A 20,244-nucleotide genomic window follows, 5' to 3' on the forward strand; every position below is an offset into this window, starting at 1 on the left:
GGATCCTGATGTATTGGGCTTGAATGCCCTGATTGGCTAGGGCTTCAATGACCGCTTCCGTCTCAACAGAATCAAAGGCCTTCTTTAAATCAATGAACGTTAAGCAGAGCGGCATCTTGAACTCCCGAGAAACCTCAATGAGTTTGGTTATCGTGTGGATATGGTCGATGGTGCTGAATCCTTTGCGGAACCCTGCTTGCTCACATGGTTGTCCTTCATCTAGTGTTCTGCCAATCCTATTCAGGATGACTCGAGTGAACAACTTGTAGATGACAGACAATAGGCAGATCGGGCGATAGTTGCCAATGTCATGGATGTCTCCCTTCTTGAACAGTAGTACGGTCCTGCTGGTTTTCCATTGAGATGGAACCTTGCATTCAGACAGGTAGCGAGTGAAGAGCCGAGCCAGTGTATTGATGAGTACTGACGGCAGGTTCTTCAGGTGTTCAGGTCTGACCTTGTCTGGGCCGGGTGCTGTTTGCTTCTTTACTGACGAAATGGCGTGTCGGATTTCGGAAGGGAGAACGTTGGGAACGACATACCCATCCTGTGGAATTTGGTATGTCGGCAAGTGGACATGGCTATCGAAGAGATTTGAGTAGAAGTCATGGATAATCTTCTCCATTGCCGTTCTGGAGGATGTGATGGATCCATCAGGACGTCGGAGGGCAGTCATCTTGGTCTTATAGTTGGCGAAGGACAGGCGGGCGTTACGAATACTTTTCCCGGCTTCTGCCGCATCTACCAGTACTTCTGCTCTTCTCTCTTTGAGGTCTTCCTTGATCGCATCTCTGCACTGCTTTGCAAGCTCGGACGTTAGCTTGCGGTTGCCTGAGGCATGCGCCAAACCACGCTGGCGAATTAGCTCAAGAGTTTTCGAAGATAGGCGACTTTTTGTGGCTATCTCTCTCTTGGCATTCCTCGCACATACATGGAGGTGCTGAACCAGTCGATCGTATTCCTCGTCAATGTTGTCAACAATGGCATCTTCCCATGTTGCCGCAATAGTACCAAAAAGTTCCCAGTTGGTGGTCGTTCTGGGAGTTCTCTTTTTGAACTTTGCAGCCCTTTCTCCCCGCTCTGTGAAGTAGAATTTTGCACGAAGGAGACGGTGGTCCGATCCCGTTCGAAATTTTGGGACAACAGCGACATCAGTCAGGCAAAACCGTCGATTGAATATGATGTGGTCTATTTCGTTGTGGAATCGTCCACCAGGAGACTCCCATGTCCATCGTTTAGATTCTGCCTTCTGGAACTGTGAGTTACCATGAATGGTCTTGGTCGACATGATGAACTCAGACAGTCTCTCACCCTGTTCGTTCCATTCTAGGCCATGGGTTCCGATGTGAAGTTCTGATTAGAGGTCACCCCAAAAGCCTCTATACCTCTCGGAAAGACTGGCAAGCTACCGAGAGTATTCCGCCCGTACGGAAGAGCCTGGCAAGCTATCCGCTGTGTATTCGATATGCCAAAACCAGTAACTACAACTGGTCTCATTCACCTGACCCTGAAGGCTTCACCGACATGGCAGCACTGAGAAGGATGAGAAAGGAGAGGCCGACAAAATCTCAAGGCCGACCTAGGCTGCCACAACGAAGGAAGACAAAAATGATCGTCTGTACTTTCAATGCACGTACGCTAGCATCAGATGCATCCATCGAGGACCTGATGGTACAAGCGCGAATGATCAAGTACGACATCATTGGTCTGACCGAGACAAGAAGACACGAATCTCACCATGCCGTTTTCGACACTGGAGAAGAATTGTTCCTCGGAACATGCGATAAAAGAGGTGTTGGAGGCGTCGGTGTCCTTGTCAACACAAACTTAGCCAAGAGCATTGATTCATTTGAATGCCTAACAACCCGAATCGGACGTTTACATTTGAATAGATGTGGCTCACTGCCTGCAGTTTCTATCTTCGTTGTCTACGCACCAACATCTCATTATGATGAAAGAGAAATCGAGAAGTTCTACATGGAGCTAGAGAAGTTCTATAAAGAAGACCACACCTTCTACAAGATCATTGTGGGTGATTTTAATGCCAAGATAGGACCGAGAAGATCAGCTGAAGAACTTCACTTCACATTAGTGTCTATATTAAATAATTAAGAATGTTAGGCCATGCATCTGCACTTATATGTTCATTACAGCACTGTTTACAATAGCCAAAATCTGGAAAAAACCCAAGTGCCCGAGAACAGATGACTGGTTAAAGAAACTTTGGTACATCTACACAATGGAATACTATGCAGCTGTTAAAAAAGATGGAGTCATGAAATTTGCATATAGGTGGATCAACATGAAAAGTATCACGTTAAGTGAAATGAGTCAGAAAGAGAGGGACAGACATAGAAAGATTGCACTCATTTGTGGAATAGAAAGTAACAGAATGGGAGACTGACATCCAATACCAGTAGAGATAAGTACCAGGAGGATTACTCCACAGCTTAGCAGTCAGCCTCGCATGCTGGGGGGGAAAAAAGCTCAGATAGATAAGGGACTGCCAAGTAAAGGGTGTTAGGAGGGTCCGCTCGGGATAAGAGATATGGGCTAAAAGTGGACTATAGACCGAACATGATGGCCACTTAATATCTCTACTGCAAACCACAACACCTAAAAGGAGAGAGAGAGAGAGAGAGAGAGAGAGAGAGAGAGAGAGAGAGAGAGAGAGAGAGAGAATGCTCTGACACAGAAGCAGGTTGGGGTTGAGTGGACAGGGTGGGAGTGGGGGGAGGGATTCTAGGATCAGTGGTGGTGGAAAATGGGCACTGGTGGAAGGATGGGTACTCGACCATTGTATGACTAAAACTCAAGCATGAAAGTTTGCAAGCCTGTAACTGTACCTCATGGTGATTCACTAATAAAAAATTTAATATATATAAATAAATGCACTGTCCTCCCATTGTTCATCAATTTGTTCGAGCAGGCTCAGTAATGTCTCCATTTTGAGACTTGTTGTTAACTGTGTTTGGCACATTGAGTACGTCGCGGGTATCTTGCTAGGCTTTACTGCACAGGTGAGATACTCTTGGTAGCTTGCTGGGCTCTCCGAGAGGGGTGGAGGAATTGAACCTGGCTTGGCTGGGCTGGCTGTGCGCAAGGCAAACGCCCTACCGCTGTGCTATCGCTCCAGAATATATATAATGTTAGGTCATGGATTTTTTCAATAGACCTTTATCCACTGCTCCTGAGACACTGCTACAATTTACCCAGTGAGATTTTCTTCAACCTCCACAACACATATCCATTCAACTGGCCCATATCCTAATAACTCCTCATGAAATTTTGTACTGCTCACAGTTTTACTTCAATCACTGGGTATAAATTGGACGATAAAGAAAAGAGCAATTCCATCATAATTCCTCAGAGAGTTCCAGAGAGGCTATGTACAAAGATTAGTCTTCATCATAGCAGGAGCACCACAAACCCAGTGGGAAAGACACATTAAATACCAAGGAGCTCAATGAGCAAGAAAAATTACACAGAAAGTTCCATCAGCAACAGCCAGCTCAATAAATCCTCAGAAAATGACTTTATGACGACATGGTAAGGATGCTTAATGAAGTCAAAGAAGCAATGGCAGAGAGAATCAGCAAAACACAAGAAATTATAAGAGAAACTGAGGAATCTCTGTGGTGTCTTGGGCTCTACTTTTTGCTCAGGCTCACCATTTTGTTCCAGGTCAGAATTGCCTGCCACCACCCTCAAAGAGCACAGCCACTGAGCTATACTGCATTTCGTCAACTCTCCATAACTCACTGTGACCATATAAAGACAATCTAATTCTAGGAAGCTAACACACAACAACAAACAAGAAACAGCCCCAGACTGCACAAAGGTCACAATGGTAAAACAATCCAGAACCACACCAGGCCTAGTGAATAAAGAAAAGTTTGTGAAACTTACTGAGTGAAGGCTTAAGTGAGTGAAGAAGCCCAGAAAACTCAACTGATAATAATGAGCTAAATAAACTCACGGATCGGTAATTTAGAGAGGAATTGTTGAAGATTTATAAGGCGTTCAAAGAAATAATGAAATATACCACTGATAAAATATTAGCAGAAATTGAGAAACTACAAACAGAAATGACAGATCTGTTTGAAAAACTTTGTAGGTGAAATGAAAAAACTCACTGGAAGGCCTCAACAGCAGAGAAGTAACTGCTGAGGACAGAATCTGTGACTTATAAGATGAGGTGCAGAAAACCTCTATACAATAGCAGAAGATGGAAAAGGCCCTGAAATAAGCCAACAGACAACAAGAACTTTGGGATGAAGTCAAGATCAGAATTTTCAAGGTCACAGAGGGGCTGGAAGATAACCACAATAATGAAGCAACAGTCACAGACATCACTGCCGAGAAATTCCCACAGTTAAAGAGTGCTTGCACCAGGTCTAGGAAGCCCAAAGGGCACCAGCATAAAAGAAATCCAAATAAAAATACTTCTAGGCACATCCTAATCAGAATTATGAAAATCACGGATACAGAGAGAATGCTGAAAGCAATAAGATCAAAGAAGGAAATTATATACAAAGGAGCATTCTTAAGATTCACAGCAGAAATACCAAATAATACCACCTGGGCCCAAAGACAGTGGTGGGATATAGTGAAAAAACTCAATGAAAATAGGCCTTACAAGAATACCCAACCAGATTCTTATTCAGATTGGAAGAAAAAATACACAACTTCACAGATAAACAACTCAGGAACTTCATAGACTCAAAACCATCATTTCAAGAAAATTATACAGACTAGTTTAAAACAAGACAAGTTCCACAATCATACCAAACTCCTGTAGAAAGATGGCACAAAACTCCATAACAGAGTGACAGGATGGATTAGAAAACTGAACCGAGCACTCTGCTGCCTGCAAAAATCATTTGAAGAGCCCGCAAACATAGATCCAAAGTTAAAGGTTGGAAGACAATTTTTTTAAATTGAGTCACAGTGAGACAGTTACAAAGCTTTCATGTTTGAGCTTTGGTCATACAATGATGTCCTCACCATGCACATTTTTCACTACAATTCTTAAAGCATATTTGAGAGAGAGAGAGCTAGAGAAAGAGAGAGAAGGAGAGAGTGAGAAAGAGAGAGGGAGAGAGTGAGAGAGAGAAAAAGGGAGAGAGAGAGGGGAGAAAGAAAGAGAGAGAGAGAATGAGACTGCCTGCCATAGAGGGAGACTGGGAGGAGGTGGGAGGAGGGATATTGTTGGTGGGAAATCTACACTTGTGGAGGAATAGATGTTGGAACATTGTATGAATGAAACCTGATCACAAAGGCTTTGTAACTCTCACAATGATTGAAACAAGCAAGCAAACAAACAAACAAACAAAAGAAAAGCAAGACAAACACCTCAGCTCATGGCATTCATTCATGGCACTATAGTTACTCTCTACTAGACTAAGAAGTGTTTAACTCCTATCCTGTGCCAAAAGATTGTACACATTCATAATAATGAATTAACATTTAATTTATATTCAATGTTAGATATCCAATCAGAGAATTTTTACATCTATAAGTATTTTTATTACAAATATTTACATATCAAAACAGACTATCTATAATATAATATTTACTAACATAAAGCTAATATTCCCTTTCTTAGAATAAAACACAATTTTTTTATTAAAATTTTTTTAATAGTGAGACATCATGAGGTACAGTTGCAGACTTACACATTTTTGTGCTTGGGTTACAATTATACAATGATCAATTACCCATCCCTCCACCAGTGCCCATTTTCAACCACCATGGATCCCAGTATCCCTCCCACCCCCCATCCCCCCATCCCACCCTGCCTCTGTGGCAGGGCATTCCCTTTTGTTCTCTCTCTCTTATTGGGTGTTGTGGTTTGCAAAAGAGGCAATGGTGACAATCATGTTTAGTCTATAGTCTACTTTCCACATGTAAAGCACAATTTTTAACTTTCATGAAACAACTCATATTCTCTTCTTATATTTTTCTTACTTTGTTCATTCATACTAAAATATACATTTCAAGGTTTTATCTATGCCACATAAACTCTAAAATGTGTTAACACAGAATTATTTAATTATTTATAGTACTAATTTTTTGGGCTGGAGCAATAGCACAGCGGTAGGGCGTTTGCCTTGTGTGCAGCTGGCCGGGCTGAGCCAGGTTTGATTCCTCTGCCCCTCTCGGAGAGCCCGGCAAGCTACCGAGAGTATCTCGCCCGCATGGTAAAGCCTGGCAAGCTACCTGTGATGTACTCAATATGCCAAACACAGTAACAACGAGTCTCATGATGGAGACGTTACTGGGCCCACTCGAGCAAATCGATGAACAACAGGAGCACCGTGCTACTAATTTTTTAAAATTTATATACCTGTAAAAAGACAGTTTCTGAAAATAATTTTTTTACTTTATAAATTGATCACCGTCACTGTCACTGTCCTCCTGTTGTTCATCTATTTGCTCGAGCAGGCCCAGTAACATTGTGAGATTTGTTACTGTGTTTGGCATATCGAATACGTCACAGGTAGCTTTCCAGGCTTTGCTGTGCGGCTGAGATACATGATTAGTTTCAGAAGAGATGCCAAGCTGATGAAAATCATAGGTACACCAGTCTGTGGGCAGAAAACTCTGGGTCCTTCTCTGTAGGGGGCCAGGTTGAGAATCGCTCCTGTTCTACAGCTCCTGGAGCATGCAGCCACATTTGTGACTGCACCACACTTCCAAATTATTCTATCAGTATTGCCAACAATACTGACAACCCAGCATGGCATTTAGATGGGGAAGTAACATAGACGCCCACTTATCTCAACAAACAAAATCAAAACAAAAAGTAACACAAAAATCTCAACTAGCCACAAGAAAGCTCAGTAAATCCTCAAAAAATGACTTTAGTAACACAATTATAAGACATAACATTTTTCAAAAATTTTTTTTACTGTAATTACACTTACCATTTTGTTGTTACAAGCAATATAAAATAAATTATTTTGAGCCTACTGGAAAGGTACACTTGAGGGGGGTGGGCCATAGTGAGATGGGCGATGGTGGAGGGAAGGTCACACTGGTGGTCGGTCTGGGCTGGAACATCAAATGCCGAAAAAAAAATGTATTATGAACAACTTTGTAAGCCACAGTGTTTAAATAAAGCTTGGGAAAAAAACCAGAAAAATAAGAAGTTCCACTGCCACTGTCACTGTCCTCCCGTTATTCATCGATTTGCTCGAGCAGGCTCAGTAACGTCTCCATTGAGACAATTGTTACTGTATTTGGCATATCGAATACAGCACAGGTAGCTTGCACAAGCTTTGCCCTGCGGGCGAGATACTTTCGGTAGCTTGCTGGGCTCTCCCAGAGGGACGGAGGGATTCGAACTCGGGTTGACCATGTTGGCCACTTGCAAGGCAAACACCCTACCCGCTGTGCTATTGCTCCAGCCCAAAGGGAACAAATTTTTGGAAAAATTCCCCCCTTCTCCCCCAAAATTGTTTAAAGAGCTTGAGAAATAGGTCTTATATAGGTTGGTAGACGTCACGAGTAAAACCACCTGCCACCTAGTCCAAGGATTCATTTGCAGGGAATTTCGCTTACTATTCAGTTTTCTTGCTCAAGTTATTTTGTTTATGCGTTCTATTTCCCACAGATACAGTCTCAACTGGTTTTATGATAAAAAGAATTTGTTATTTCTACTAAGTTCCCCAATTTAGTGGTATAGATCTGGTTTTTTGATATTCTTTATTATCCTTTTATTTTTGTGGTATTTGTTGCAACATTTCCCATTTGATTTACAATCCTATTAGTGGGATCTCACTGTTTCTTTGTGAGCCCAAGACTTGTTAATTTTGTTTGTCCCTTTGAAGAAGAAGTTCTTGGTTCCACTGATCTTTTCTACTGTCTTTTAAATTTCTATTTAGCTATGTTCACACTAATTGTTGTCATTTCCTTTCTTCAATTAGCTTTGGTTTCATTTGTTTATCCTTTACTATTTCCTTAAGGTATGTCGTTAGATTGTTTAGTTAAGAATTTAATTTTTCCTGATGTAAGACTGTTTTGCTGTAAATTTCCTATTAGTACTGTTCTGTTCTGTTCCATAAACTTTGATAGCTTGTTTCTATATTTTCATTTGTTTCCAGGAATGTTTAAATTTCCTTTAATTTTCTTATTTATTTAGTTATTTAGTAGTATATTGCTTAGTCTCAAAATGTTTGAGTGTTTACAGCACTTTTTTCAGTGGTTAATTTCTAGTTTTATAACACTATAATAGAAACATATATTCAATCGTAGTGAAGTCACAAAACTTGTTTTTGTTCCAACATTCTGGAGAATGTTCCTTATGCACTAAAAAAAGAATGTGCATTAAATTTTTGTGGGATGAGGAGCCATGACATGTCTTTTGTAACCCCAGATTGTCCAATAAAGTTCTTATTGATTTTGATTTTCTGTGTGGCTGATGAGAGTGAGACTTCAAGAACTACTATTGTGTTGCAGCTGAAATCTCTCTTCTTACTTGATAATACTTGTTTATATAGTTGGTACTTATTTTAATGAGGTCTGTCCTCATTATGCATTCATTCTTACATCATTAAATAATATTCTTCTATAACTCTTATTACCTTTTTAGATAAAATTTGTTTTATTTGATATGAGTATGATTGTTCTTGACTTTGCAAAGGCTAGCACTGGTTTGTCTGATCACTTTTCAATATTTTACTGTGATCATATATTAGTGGAGCTCAAGGGCATCTCCTGTAGATATTAGAAAGTTGGATTTCTTTTCTGGCTTAACTTGCCACTCTGCTTTTCTATTGGTGAGTTGTAGATTTTGACAAATTTAAGAAGTTAATGCTATAAAAGATTTTATTGCAATTTCTGTGAATTTGGATTTTATTTCAGTTTTTCTCTGAATATGTTTCTTATTTTCTTAAAGTTTAATATCTAATTTTTGTATAGTGATAATAATCACTTTGTTTCTTGTTTATTTTTCATTAAATTTTTGTTTTGAGATGACCATGATTTTTTCAGAAACAACTCTAAAGTTTATATAAAAATATAAGATATAGTAAAATTTGAGTTTGCACAATGACTCTCCAATGTTATTTTTCTTTTTTTCATATTCTGAGAGGACCTAAGATGTAGCCAAGTGTTCAAGATCACAAATGTGCTGTGATACCTGGAACCAAGCTCCAGTGGCAGCCAAGAATTTGATATCTACAGCTGCATTCCCCATATTTTAGGCTGGACCATTGCTCTAAAAGGATGAAGGTTTTAAAAGAAGGTTGATACCTCCATTTTGTCTGGTGGCCAAATCACAGAACGAAGTATCTTATTGACCATGAGCCAGCAAGGGAGTGCAGGAGGCAAGAGGGCGACCTTGCTAACTTTAGCTCTTGGCAATCTGTAAGGGTCTTTCTATTAGCAGAGCTACAGCTTGTTAGCGGTTGGGTATGGACTGCTTTTTGTTGGGGTTATTTTTCCTGTTAAAAATAAGCACTTGATGGTTACCTACGTCAGCGTCCAGCTAGCTCAACTATTTGCTGTAGGTAGGTGAAGTTCTCAGGGAAATAATCTCAGGTTCTATTATTGTGGAGCATGATATCCAATATGGCATCACCAGCACTGCAATCAGCAAAGTCACAAGAGGTTACTAAAACGGGACGTGGAAAATAGAAGTGGATTTTTAAATATAGGAGCTACATATCAAACTTGTTTTTGGAAAAACCAATTAGAGAACTGTGGAAGAGAAGCTGCAGTGATGAGGCAGGGAAATGTATTGTTCTTAGTGAACATGGAGGAAAGTTTAAACCATGAAGTGAACATTCAGACTAGATCAGAATGGTTAGAAACAAGAGATTTAGAGTAGATATAAATGACAAGACAGGCTATTGGAGTGAAGCAGCTAGTATGAGATGAAGAAAAGGAAGAGTTGCAGAGAATTTTCAGATTTCAGTTTTAGAATGGATGATCATGTCATTGAGGAGCAAAGTAGGTACGGGTGTGATGATAGAGTAAACTCTGGAGAATTACGTTTTAGTTTTATTATAGACAACCAGATGGAGATGGGCAGTGTCTTTTTTTTCAATCTGGAAGCAATTTCTGGATTGAACACATGGTTGTTAAATCAGTATAGAACAGTCCAGAAAATTGATCCAAAATTGTCAAGATTCTGCCATAGCAGAATACATGGAACAGAAGAAAAAAAGAGCCCCCTCACGCCAAAAAACAAGATTTTACAACGCACCTTGAGAAATATTAAGAAATCTTTTCATGCTTGTCCTGGATTAAGGTTGAAAAGTAAAACATTCAAGTTTCTGTTTCTAACTTCCCTTTTTCCTTTATTAATCTTTCTAATTCCTTACTTATTCACCTTTAAATAACTGAGGTTTTATTATGACTTTGTATTTCAGAAAGCAGAAATATAATAATTTACAAAACATTGAAACTCTAAGTAAGTTTCTAATTACAATAGTTACTCATAGCTTTTTCTTATATTCTTTCCCCCAAGCCAGACAATTCTAAATAGAAAACTTTAAGAAAACTATTTTAGTCAAAGTAGCATACTACTTGCAATGAATAAACTGGGGTAGAATGTAAAATTGAAACAAGCCTGAATACATAGGGAAGAAAAATCTTGCCAGACCTGTGTTCAAAGAACCTCTTTAAGACAATGAAACAAACGATTTGATACTTAAAAGAGCTATCCAAGATTTTTGAGTCTTTTCTCCCCACAAGTTAGATGCAGTTAGGGGGTGGAGAGTATCAATGTTTTCATATGAAAATAATCCAGTGAAAAGGCTAAAAAGAGAAAACAGAAGCCTCTGCCAACTGCAAAGGAGGAATGCTGAGTCACTGAAAAATCCTGTAGTAACTCAGAAATTAAATTACTAGTAATGGGCGCCACCTAGTGGACAAAGAGATTTCGAGGGGAAAAATAAGATTTCTAAACAAGATCGTTAAAAATGGTTATATGAGTTTCCTACCCCTCACTTTCAATATTCATTGTAGACCTTCTACGAATCAATAATGTGAATAAATTTTTATTTTATTTTATTTGCTTTTTGGGTCACACCCAGCGATGCTCAGGGGTTACTCCTGTCTCTTCACTCAGGAATTAATCCTGGTGGTGCTGGGGGACAATATGGGATGCCGGGGATTGAACTAAGGTCGGTCACATGCAAGGCAAACGCCCTACCCACTGTACAATTGCCCCAGAGCCTAGATACTATTCTAAATTACTTGAATATAAACACACCCAACTATTACTATTTTTGATGTATAAAATCGTATTTGCAAATAGAGATAGTTTAATCTCCTTTACCTTAATTTTGATGCTTTTAACATTCTTTTCTTTAAATCAATGAATGTTAGAGCGGCATCTTGAACTCCCAAGAAACCTCAATGAACTTGGTCACCGTGTGGATATGGTCGATTGTGCTGAATCCTTTTTGGAAACCGGCTTGCTCACATGGTTGTCTTTTGTCTAGTTTTCTGCCAATCGTGTTCATATGACTCGAGTGAAGAACTTGTAGATGACGGACAACAAGCAGATCGGGCGATAGTTGCTACTGTTGTGGATGTCTCCCTTCTTGTACAACAGGACTGTCCTGCTGGTTTTCCATTGGGACGGAAACTTGCATTCAGACAGGTAGCATGTGAAGAGCCTAGCCAGTATATTGATGAGTATTGGCCGCAGATTCTGCAGGTGTTCAGGTCTGACCTTGTCTGGGTCGGGTGCTGTTCGATTCTTTACCGACAAAATGCTGTGTCGGATTTTGAAAGCGAGAATGTTAGGAATGACATACTCATCCTGCAGAATCTGATATGTGGGCAGTTGGACATGGCTATTGAAGAGATCCAAGTAGAAGCCATAGATAATCTTCTCCATTTCCTTCTGGAAGATGTGATAGATCCATGAGGATGTCAGTGGGAAGTCATCTTGGTTTATAGTTGGTGAAGGACAGGTCGGCATTGCGAACACTTTTCCCGGCTTCTACCACATTGGCCAACACTGCTGCTCTTCTCTCTTAGAAGTCTTCCTTTATTGCTTCTCTGCACTGTTTTGTGAGCTCAGACGTTACCTGTATTGCTTGAGGCTCATGCCAACCCACATTGGTGAATGAGCTCTATCTAACATTCATTGATTTAAAGAAGGCCTTTGATTCTGTTGAGACAGAAGCCCTAGCCAAACAGGGCATTAAACTCAGTACATCAGGATCCTCCATGAGCTGTATTACGGATTCACCACCAGGATCTCACCATTCTACAAGGCAGTGATCATCAGTGCAAAGAGAGGGGTTCAACAAGGTGATACTATTTCACCGAAACCCCTCAGTGCCACCCTCAAGAACATCATGTGATGACTGGAATGAGAAGGAATGGGAGTGAAGAGAGACGGTCGGCTGCTTACTCCCTCAATCCAAAATTGCCACCAAGCCACTGTCTCAGGATTGACCTCATCAACATTTTAATCTGCTGAAAATTTTGGTACATAAGTTTTGTGACTGAAATCTTCAGGCTCTCTTGGTGTCAGGATGAGCTACCTTTCACCAGCTCCCTGTACTTCCCCAGCCCCTGCAGTCAAGCACACAACCCAACGCTGCCACCCAGTTGCAAACCATTATGCATGAAAGAGAGAGAGAGAGAGAGAGAGAGAGAGAGAGAGAAAGAGAGTGAGAGAGAAAGAGAGAGAGAGAAGAGTCTATCAGGGGGTAGATGGGGTATGGGGTGGGAGGGAAACTGGGGACAGTGGTGGTGCAAAATGTGACACTGGTGGAGGGATGGGTGTTGGAATACTGTGCGACTAAAACCTAATCATGTGATGGTCTATCTCATTCATTCATTCATTCATCATCCTGTTATTCGTCGATTGCCTCGAGCAGGCCCCAGTAACGTCTCTTTCATCCTAGCCCTGAGATTATATTCAAGGCTCTTTAGGAGAATGAGATCCATCATTGTTACTGGTATTTGACATATTTGGTACGCCATGGGGAGTTTGCCAGACTCTGCCCTGTGGGCAGGCCATATTCAATAGCCTGCAAGTTTGTCCAAAGTAGGAATGAGATAATAGGATATCATAAAAAGATGTCCTGATAAGATGTCGCGCGGCCGCGAATGCAGAAGCGCGGTTCCGGGAGCTGGATTTTATAGTCTCTGAGTCTTGGCTGTTGATGGGATTACATGGCGCCAGGGGGCCAGGTGGTGGGTGTGACCCCCGCCTACTGGAATTTGGAGGATCTGGGTGGAGGATCACACTTAATCACACTTAACTTCCCGTTAGTCGTCGATTTGCTCGAGCGGGTGCCAGTAACGTCTCCATTTGTCCCTGTCGCGTGCTAGTGTAGCCCAATGGCATCTGTTCACTCCGGGAACATGAAGGGCCTCAAACCGATCGTTCATGATCTTGACGAAGAAGTCTGACCATCTGGTAGGTGGGCAGCCACGCGGTCTTTTGACATCCCGTGGAATCCAGTCGGTAACAGCTCTAGTCCAGTGGTCGTCTTTAAATCTCATTACGTGACCAGCTCATCTGATTTTCGACACCTTGGCAAATGAGACAGTGTCCCTGATTCTTGATCGTCGATGCATGTCAGAACTCCGGATTCTTTCTCTCATTTGAGTGAATCGTGATATTCCAAGCATAGCTCTTTCTATTCTTCTTTGGGAGACCTGAATAGCGTTCTCATCTTGTTTGCGTAGGGCTCAGGTCTCTGAGGCATATGTTAACGCAGGAAGAACAGTGGAATCAAAGAGATGTGCCCGGAGCCGGAGGTTCTTCGTCCTCTTAGCTATTTCTTCAACGTTCTTGAAGGCGTTCCAAGCCGCTCTCTTCCTCCTGCGCAGCTCGGGTGCCAGGTCATTTGTCATGTTGACTTCTCGACCTAGGTACACATAGCTGTTGCATTCGGAGATGGTCGTTCCATTGAGAGCAAATGGGGCGTCAGGAACGAGGCTGTTTCTCATAAACATTGTCTTCGTAGGATTCAGCTGTAGTCCTACCTTTCCACACTCACGGTCAAAGTCGGCCAACATTTGTGCGACTTGGCTGATGTTTGGTGTTATTAAAACAATGTCATCAGCAAAGCGGAGGTGGTGTAGTTGCCGACCATCTATCTTCACTCCCATTCCTTCCCATTCCAGTCGTCGCATGATGTTCTCGAGGGTGGAGGATGCTCGACTCCAATTCGAGTAGGCTTGGAGATCTTGGCCCTGGAACCCGCGTGGCTTTGTCCCTCTGCCAGTACCTTCATGTGTGCGGAGAGTGGTCTCAGCATGGTGGTGGCTGGTCCTGGAGGTCTTTGGCTGCCGGAGCCCTGGTCGGGGCGGGGAGGAAATCTCAACCCGCTCCCCTCAAAGGGACCCCAGTGAGGAACAGCCAGGCGCAGGGGCAGGAGACTGACTGCACTGATCTCGTCCGGGAGCTGGATTTTATAGTCTCTGAGTCTTGGCCGTTGATGGGATTACACGGTGCCAGGGGTCAGGTGGTGGGTGTGACCCCCGCCTACTGGAATTTGGAGGATCTGGGTGGAGGATGCTCGACTCCAATTCGAGTAGGCTTGGAGATCTCGGCCCCGGAACCCAAGTTAGAGGTTCCGCGGGTTCTGGTCTATCTCAGGGTGATTCAATTTAAAAATAAAATAAAATAAAATCTAAGTCGATAGGAAGATTTTTTTTGGCACTTCTTTCTTTTCTTTTATTTTTTTAGAGTTTTTAACATTTCTTTTATTTATTTATTTGTTTGTTTGTTTGTTTGTTTGTTTTTTAATTTTTATTAGTGAAACACCATGAGGTATAGTTGTAGAATTACAAAATTTTTAAAAATATTTGTTTATGTATTTTTTTAAAATCCAGTGTGGCTTATATTCTTGGCTCTCTAAATTTTTTTTCTTAAATTTTTATTAGTGAAACACCATGAGGTACAGTTGTAGACTTACAAATTTTTGTGCTTGGGCTTCAATTATACAATGATCAAGTACCCATCCTTCCACCAGTGCCCATTTTCCACCACCACGGATCCCAATATCCCTCCCATCCCCCATCCCTCGTCCCGCCCTGCCTCTGTAGCAGGGCATTCTCTTTTGTTCTCCCTCTTCTTTTGGGTACTGTGGTTTTCAAAAGAGGCATTGAGTGGCAATCATATTCGGTCTATAGTCTACTCTCATCATGCATCTCCCATCCTGGGAGGATCCTCCCAACACCCTTTATTTGGTGCTCCCTTATCTATTTCCCCCTAGCATGTGCGGCTGGTGTCCAAGCCATGGAGTAAACCTCCTGGTACTTATCTCGGCTATTCTTGGGTGTATATAAGATTTTAAAAGAAGTTTTATTGGCCTTATTCTTTCCTTTCAGTATATTGCCTGAAATCCATTATGTGGCAGTTGCTGTTGATTTATACTTAAGACTGAGCTGAGGTTTAAGGATGAAACACCACTGACCAAGGAAGTGGAAACAAATGTAAACAAATAGGACTATATTAAACTAAGAAGCTTCTACACCTCAAAAGAAACAGTGACCTCCACAAATGAGTGCAGTCCTTCTATGTCTGTCCCTCTCTTTCTGACTCATTTCACTTAGCACGATACTCTCCCTGTCTATCCATTTATAAGCAAAGTTCATGACTTCATCTCTCCTGACAGCTGCATAGTATTCCATTGTGCAGATGTACCAAAGTTTCTTTAATCAGTCATCTGTTCTAGGGCATTTGGTTTGTTTCCAGATTTTGGCTATTGTGAACAGTACTGCAATGAACAGGTGCCATTTCTCTGCCATGAAGGCAGGGGATATGGGTGTTTGATCATTGTGTGACTGTAGCCCAAACATGAAAACTTGTAACTGTCTCATGGTGATTCAATAAAATTAAAAAAAAACAGTGACCAAAATGCAGAGAGAGCCCACGGAATGGGAAAAATATTTACCCAATACCCATTAGATCAGAGGTTAATATACAGGATCACTATATATATATATATATATATATATATATATATATATATAGTATATCCAGGATATACAAGACATTAGTATAAAAAAACCTTCCAATCCTATCAAAAAATGGGAAGAAATGAACAGAAGTTTCCTTAAAAAGAAATACAAGTGGCAAAAGGCACATGAAAAAATGCTCTATAGGGGCTGCAGTGATAGCACAGTGGGTAGGGCATTTTCTTTGCACACCTTGACAATCCGGGTTCAATTCCCAGCAACCGATATGGTCCCCTGAGCACCACCAGGAGTAATTCCTGAGTACAGAGCCAGGGAATAAACCCTGTGCATTGCTGGGCATGACCCAAAAAGAAAAGAAAGAAAAACATGCTCTACATTGCTAATCATCAGGGAGATGCAAATCAAAACAACAGTGAGTTACCATCTCACACCATAGAGACTAGCCCACATCAAGAAGAACAAGAACAATCAGTACTGATGCAGATATGGGGAGAAAGGGACTCTCTTTCATTCTTGGTGAGAATGCCGACTAGTCCAGCCTTTTGGAAAACAATATAGGGATTCCTTCAAAACCTAGAAATTGAGCTTTCATATGACCCAGCACTACCACTTCTGGGAATATAACCCGAGGATGCAAAGAAGCACAGTAGAAATGACATCTGTACCTCACCTGTATGTTCACTGCAGCACTGTTGACAATAGCTAGAATCTGGAAACAGCTTGAGTGCCCAAAAATGGATGACTGGTTAAAGAAACTTTGGTACACATACACTCTGGAATACTATGCAGCTGTTAGGAAAGATGAAGTCATGAAATTTGCTTATAAGTGGATGGTCATGGAAAGGATCATGCTAAGTGAAATGAGTCAGAAAGAGAGGGACAGACATAGAAGGACTGCATTCATTTGTGGAATATAAAATAACACAATAAGAGACTGACACCCAAGGACAGTAGACACAAGGTCCAGGAATATTGCTCCAGGGTTGGAAGCCTGCCTCATCTGCTGGGGGAGAAGGCAGCTGGGATAGAGAAGGCATCACTAAGATATTGATGGTTGGAGGGATCATTCAGGATGGGAGATGTGTGCTGAAAGTAGATAAAGGACCAAATGTGATGGCCTCTCAGTATCTATATTGCAAACCATAATTCCCATAAGTAGAGAGAGAGTAAGAGGGAAATTGTCTGCCATAGAGGCAGGGGGAGGTGTGCAAGCAGGGATGGGAGATGAATATTGAGGAGATTGGTGATAGAAAATGTGCACTGGTGGAGGGATGGGTATTCGATCATTATAACTGAAAATCAAACATGAAAGTTTTGTAACTGTAGCTCATGGTGACTCAAAAAAAAAAAAAAAAGAATGAGCTGAGGAAAATGCTCCTTATTGACCATCGCCTTCGCTCTAGAATGAATGATTAATGCAATGCTCCTTGAAAGGTAGGAAAACAACATTTAAATATCTTTGTAAATGATAGTTTTTCTTAAAAAAATTTTTTTTACTGGTGCCAAACACAGTAACAACAAAGTTTCCAATGGAGATGTTACTGGGCCTGCTCGAGCAAATCGATGAACAACGGGAGGACAGTGACAGTGACAGTGACTAGTGAAACAACATGAGGTACAGTTGTAGACTTACAAATTTTTGTGCTTGGGTTTCAGTTATACAATGATCAAGTACCCACCCCTCCACCAGTGCCCATTCTCCACCACCACTGATCCCAGTATCCCTTCCATTCCCCATTCCCCCACCCCCACCCCGCCTCTGTGGCAGGGCATTCCTTTTTGTTCTCGCTCTCCTTTTGGGTGCTGTGGTTTGCAAAAGAGGCATTGAGTGGCAATCATGTTCCATCTATAGGCGACTTTGAGCACACATCTCCCATCCTGGGAGGATCCTCCCAACACCCTTTATTTGGTGCTCCCTTCTCTATCTAAGCTGCTTTTTCTCCTAGCATGTGTGGCTGGCTCCAAGCCATGGAGTAAACCTCCTGGTACTTATCTCAGCTATTCTTGGGTGTTAGTCTCCTATTTTGTTACTTTATGTTCCCCAGATGAATGCAATCTTTCTATGTCTGTCCCTCTCTTTCTGGCTTATTTCGCTTAGAGTAAATGATAGTTTTTAAGTAATGGATTAATTTTAGATCAAGGACCTGTTTTAGACCAGTAATTTTAGGGGAAGATTGAATATATAAAATTTTATTTAATATGCTAATAGATTAAAAATACTGATCTATTAGTATTGAAATATGAGCATAAATTTAGTGATAAAGGCATCACTTAAAAACTGATAGACAAATCATTGCCTTTTAATAACTTTTAAAAGGTTTATTTATAAAAAATATCCATGAATCCAGTAAGTTAAAAAATATTTGATAGTAAAATGTAAAATGTTGCAACTCAGAATTGGCAAACTCTCTGTAAAGGACCAGAATGAAAGTATTTTCAGTTTTACAGGCCATCTGGTCTGTGGTATAACTAGTTGATGCTACCATTTTAAGGAGAAACAGCTATAGACAATCTATAAACAAATACACATAACTGTGCTCCAGTGAAACTTTTATTTACAAAGCCAGGTGGCAGACAGAATTTGCCCAGAGGCCATAGTTTGCCACCCATGTTGGAACTAATTACTCATTTGTATTTGTTTTGGCTGTTAGAAAGCACATAACTAACCCACATCCAACATGGAGCAGGTGCTTACAGGCTATGTGACACTATGTTCATGTTATCTCTCCTTTTTCCAAATGCTTTCCAACACCTTTAAAAAGTTCTGTGATGTTGTTTATGTCTCAAGCTAACATGTGAATTTATTTTAAAATAAGATTAATATCACTACTTTAGATTGAACGTAACTTTTAATTAGGGATTGGTATTATATTACTGGGCTGGAACGATAGCACAGTAGTAGGGCGTTTGCCTTGCACGCAGCCAACATGGCTGAACCGAGTTCGATTCCTCCGCCCCTCTCAGAGAGCCCGGCAAGCTACCGAGAGTATCTCGCCCGCACGGCAGAGCCTGGCAAGCCACCCGTGATGTATTCAATATGCCAAACACAGTAACAACAAAATCTCCAATGGAGACGTTACTGGGACCGCTTGAGCACATCGATGAACAACGGGAGGGCCTTTACCTTATTATATTACTACATAAATCATTATCAGCTCATAGGGGCAAATGTAGCAACAAAATAGAAAATTATCTGCATTTTGAATGCTAGCTAACTTATATTTAAACAATTTGTAGCTAATAGTCGAAGTTCTCATGACAGATCAGTATTTTGTGTTTTGCTTTTCATTATTCATTATATCAGAAACTGGTATCATTTTTCTCTAAGGTCGTATTTATGAGACTTGAAACTAAAAACATGGGCCCAAGAGCTTCCTTGAATATAGCTTAGCTGTTTCTATTCCTGGCACTGCATATGGTTTTTCTATTTACCTTCAGTGTCACTCATAAAAATAAACTTGCTTTTTTAATTATAATTTTTAATTATAGGGTATAAAATCAGTACTGTAGTCATCACATTATTGCCAACACAACACATATTTCTACCCAAGACAGACTACTGAAAATCTTAAGAACATCACATAGCAAACCCATGCAATGTCAAAAATTTTAGTAACATATTGACTTTATTTATTTTTAAATCAAAGAACTGTGATTTATAAAACTATTGAAAATTGAGTTTTATGCATATAACATTTCAATAGCATCACTTGCAAAAGAATATTAGAATATTATACCACATTATGAACAAAAGTGAACTCACGATGGACTAAAGGCTAGATGTTAGGCCTAAAACCATAAAACACAGTAAAGAAAACATAGTCAAGACATTGTAGCTTAATGCTGCATTTAGTGATTCAACTCCAGTGATAAAATGAAAGAAAAAAGAAAAAATGTACTATATCAAACTTAAAACCTTTCAATATTATACTATCACTAAACTATCACTAAAGCAAAAAGACACGTTCAATTTAAAGTGGTGATATTAATCTTATTTTAAAATAAATTCACATGTTAGCTTGAGACATAAACAACATCACAGAACTTTTTAAAGGTGTTGGAAAGCATTTGGAAAAAGGAGAGATAACATGAACATAGTGTCACATAGCCTGTAAGCACCTGCTCCATGTTGGATGTGGGTTAGTTATGTGCTTTCTAACAGCCAAAACAAATACAAAGTGGTAGAAAATATTTGCATGCCATGTATCTGACAAACAGATAATATCCAAGATATAAAAAGCACTCACAAGATTTAATAATAAAAAGTGAGCCAAAAAATGTGGGTGAAGGGGTTGGAGGGAAGCTGAACAGACACTTCTCCAAAAATGACATACA

The sequence above is a fragment of the Sorex fumeus genome, unplaced genomic scaffold, assembly GCF_029834395.1.
Source record: "Sorex fumeus unplaced genomic scaffold, SorFum_2.1 ptg000010l, whole genome shotgun sequence".
Classification (NCBI taxonomy): Eukaryota; Metazoa; Chordata; class Mammalia; order Eulipotyphla; family Soricidae; genus Sorex; species Sorex fumeus.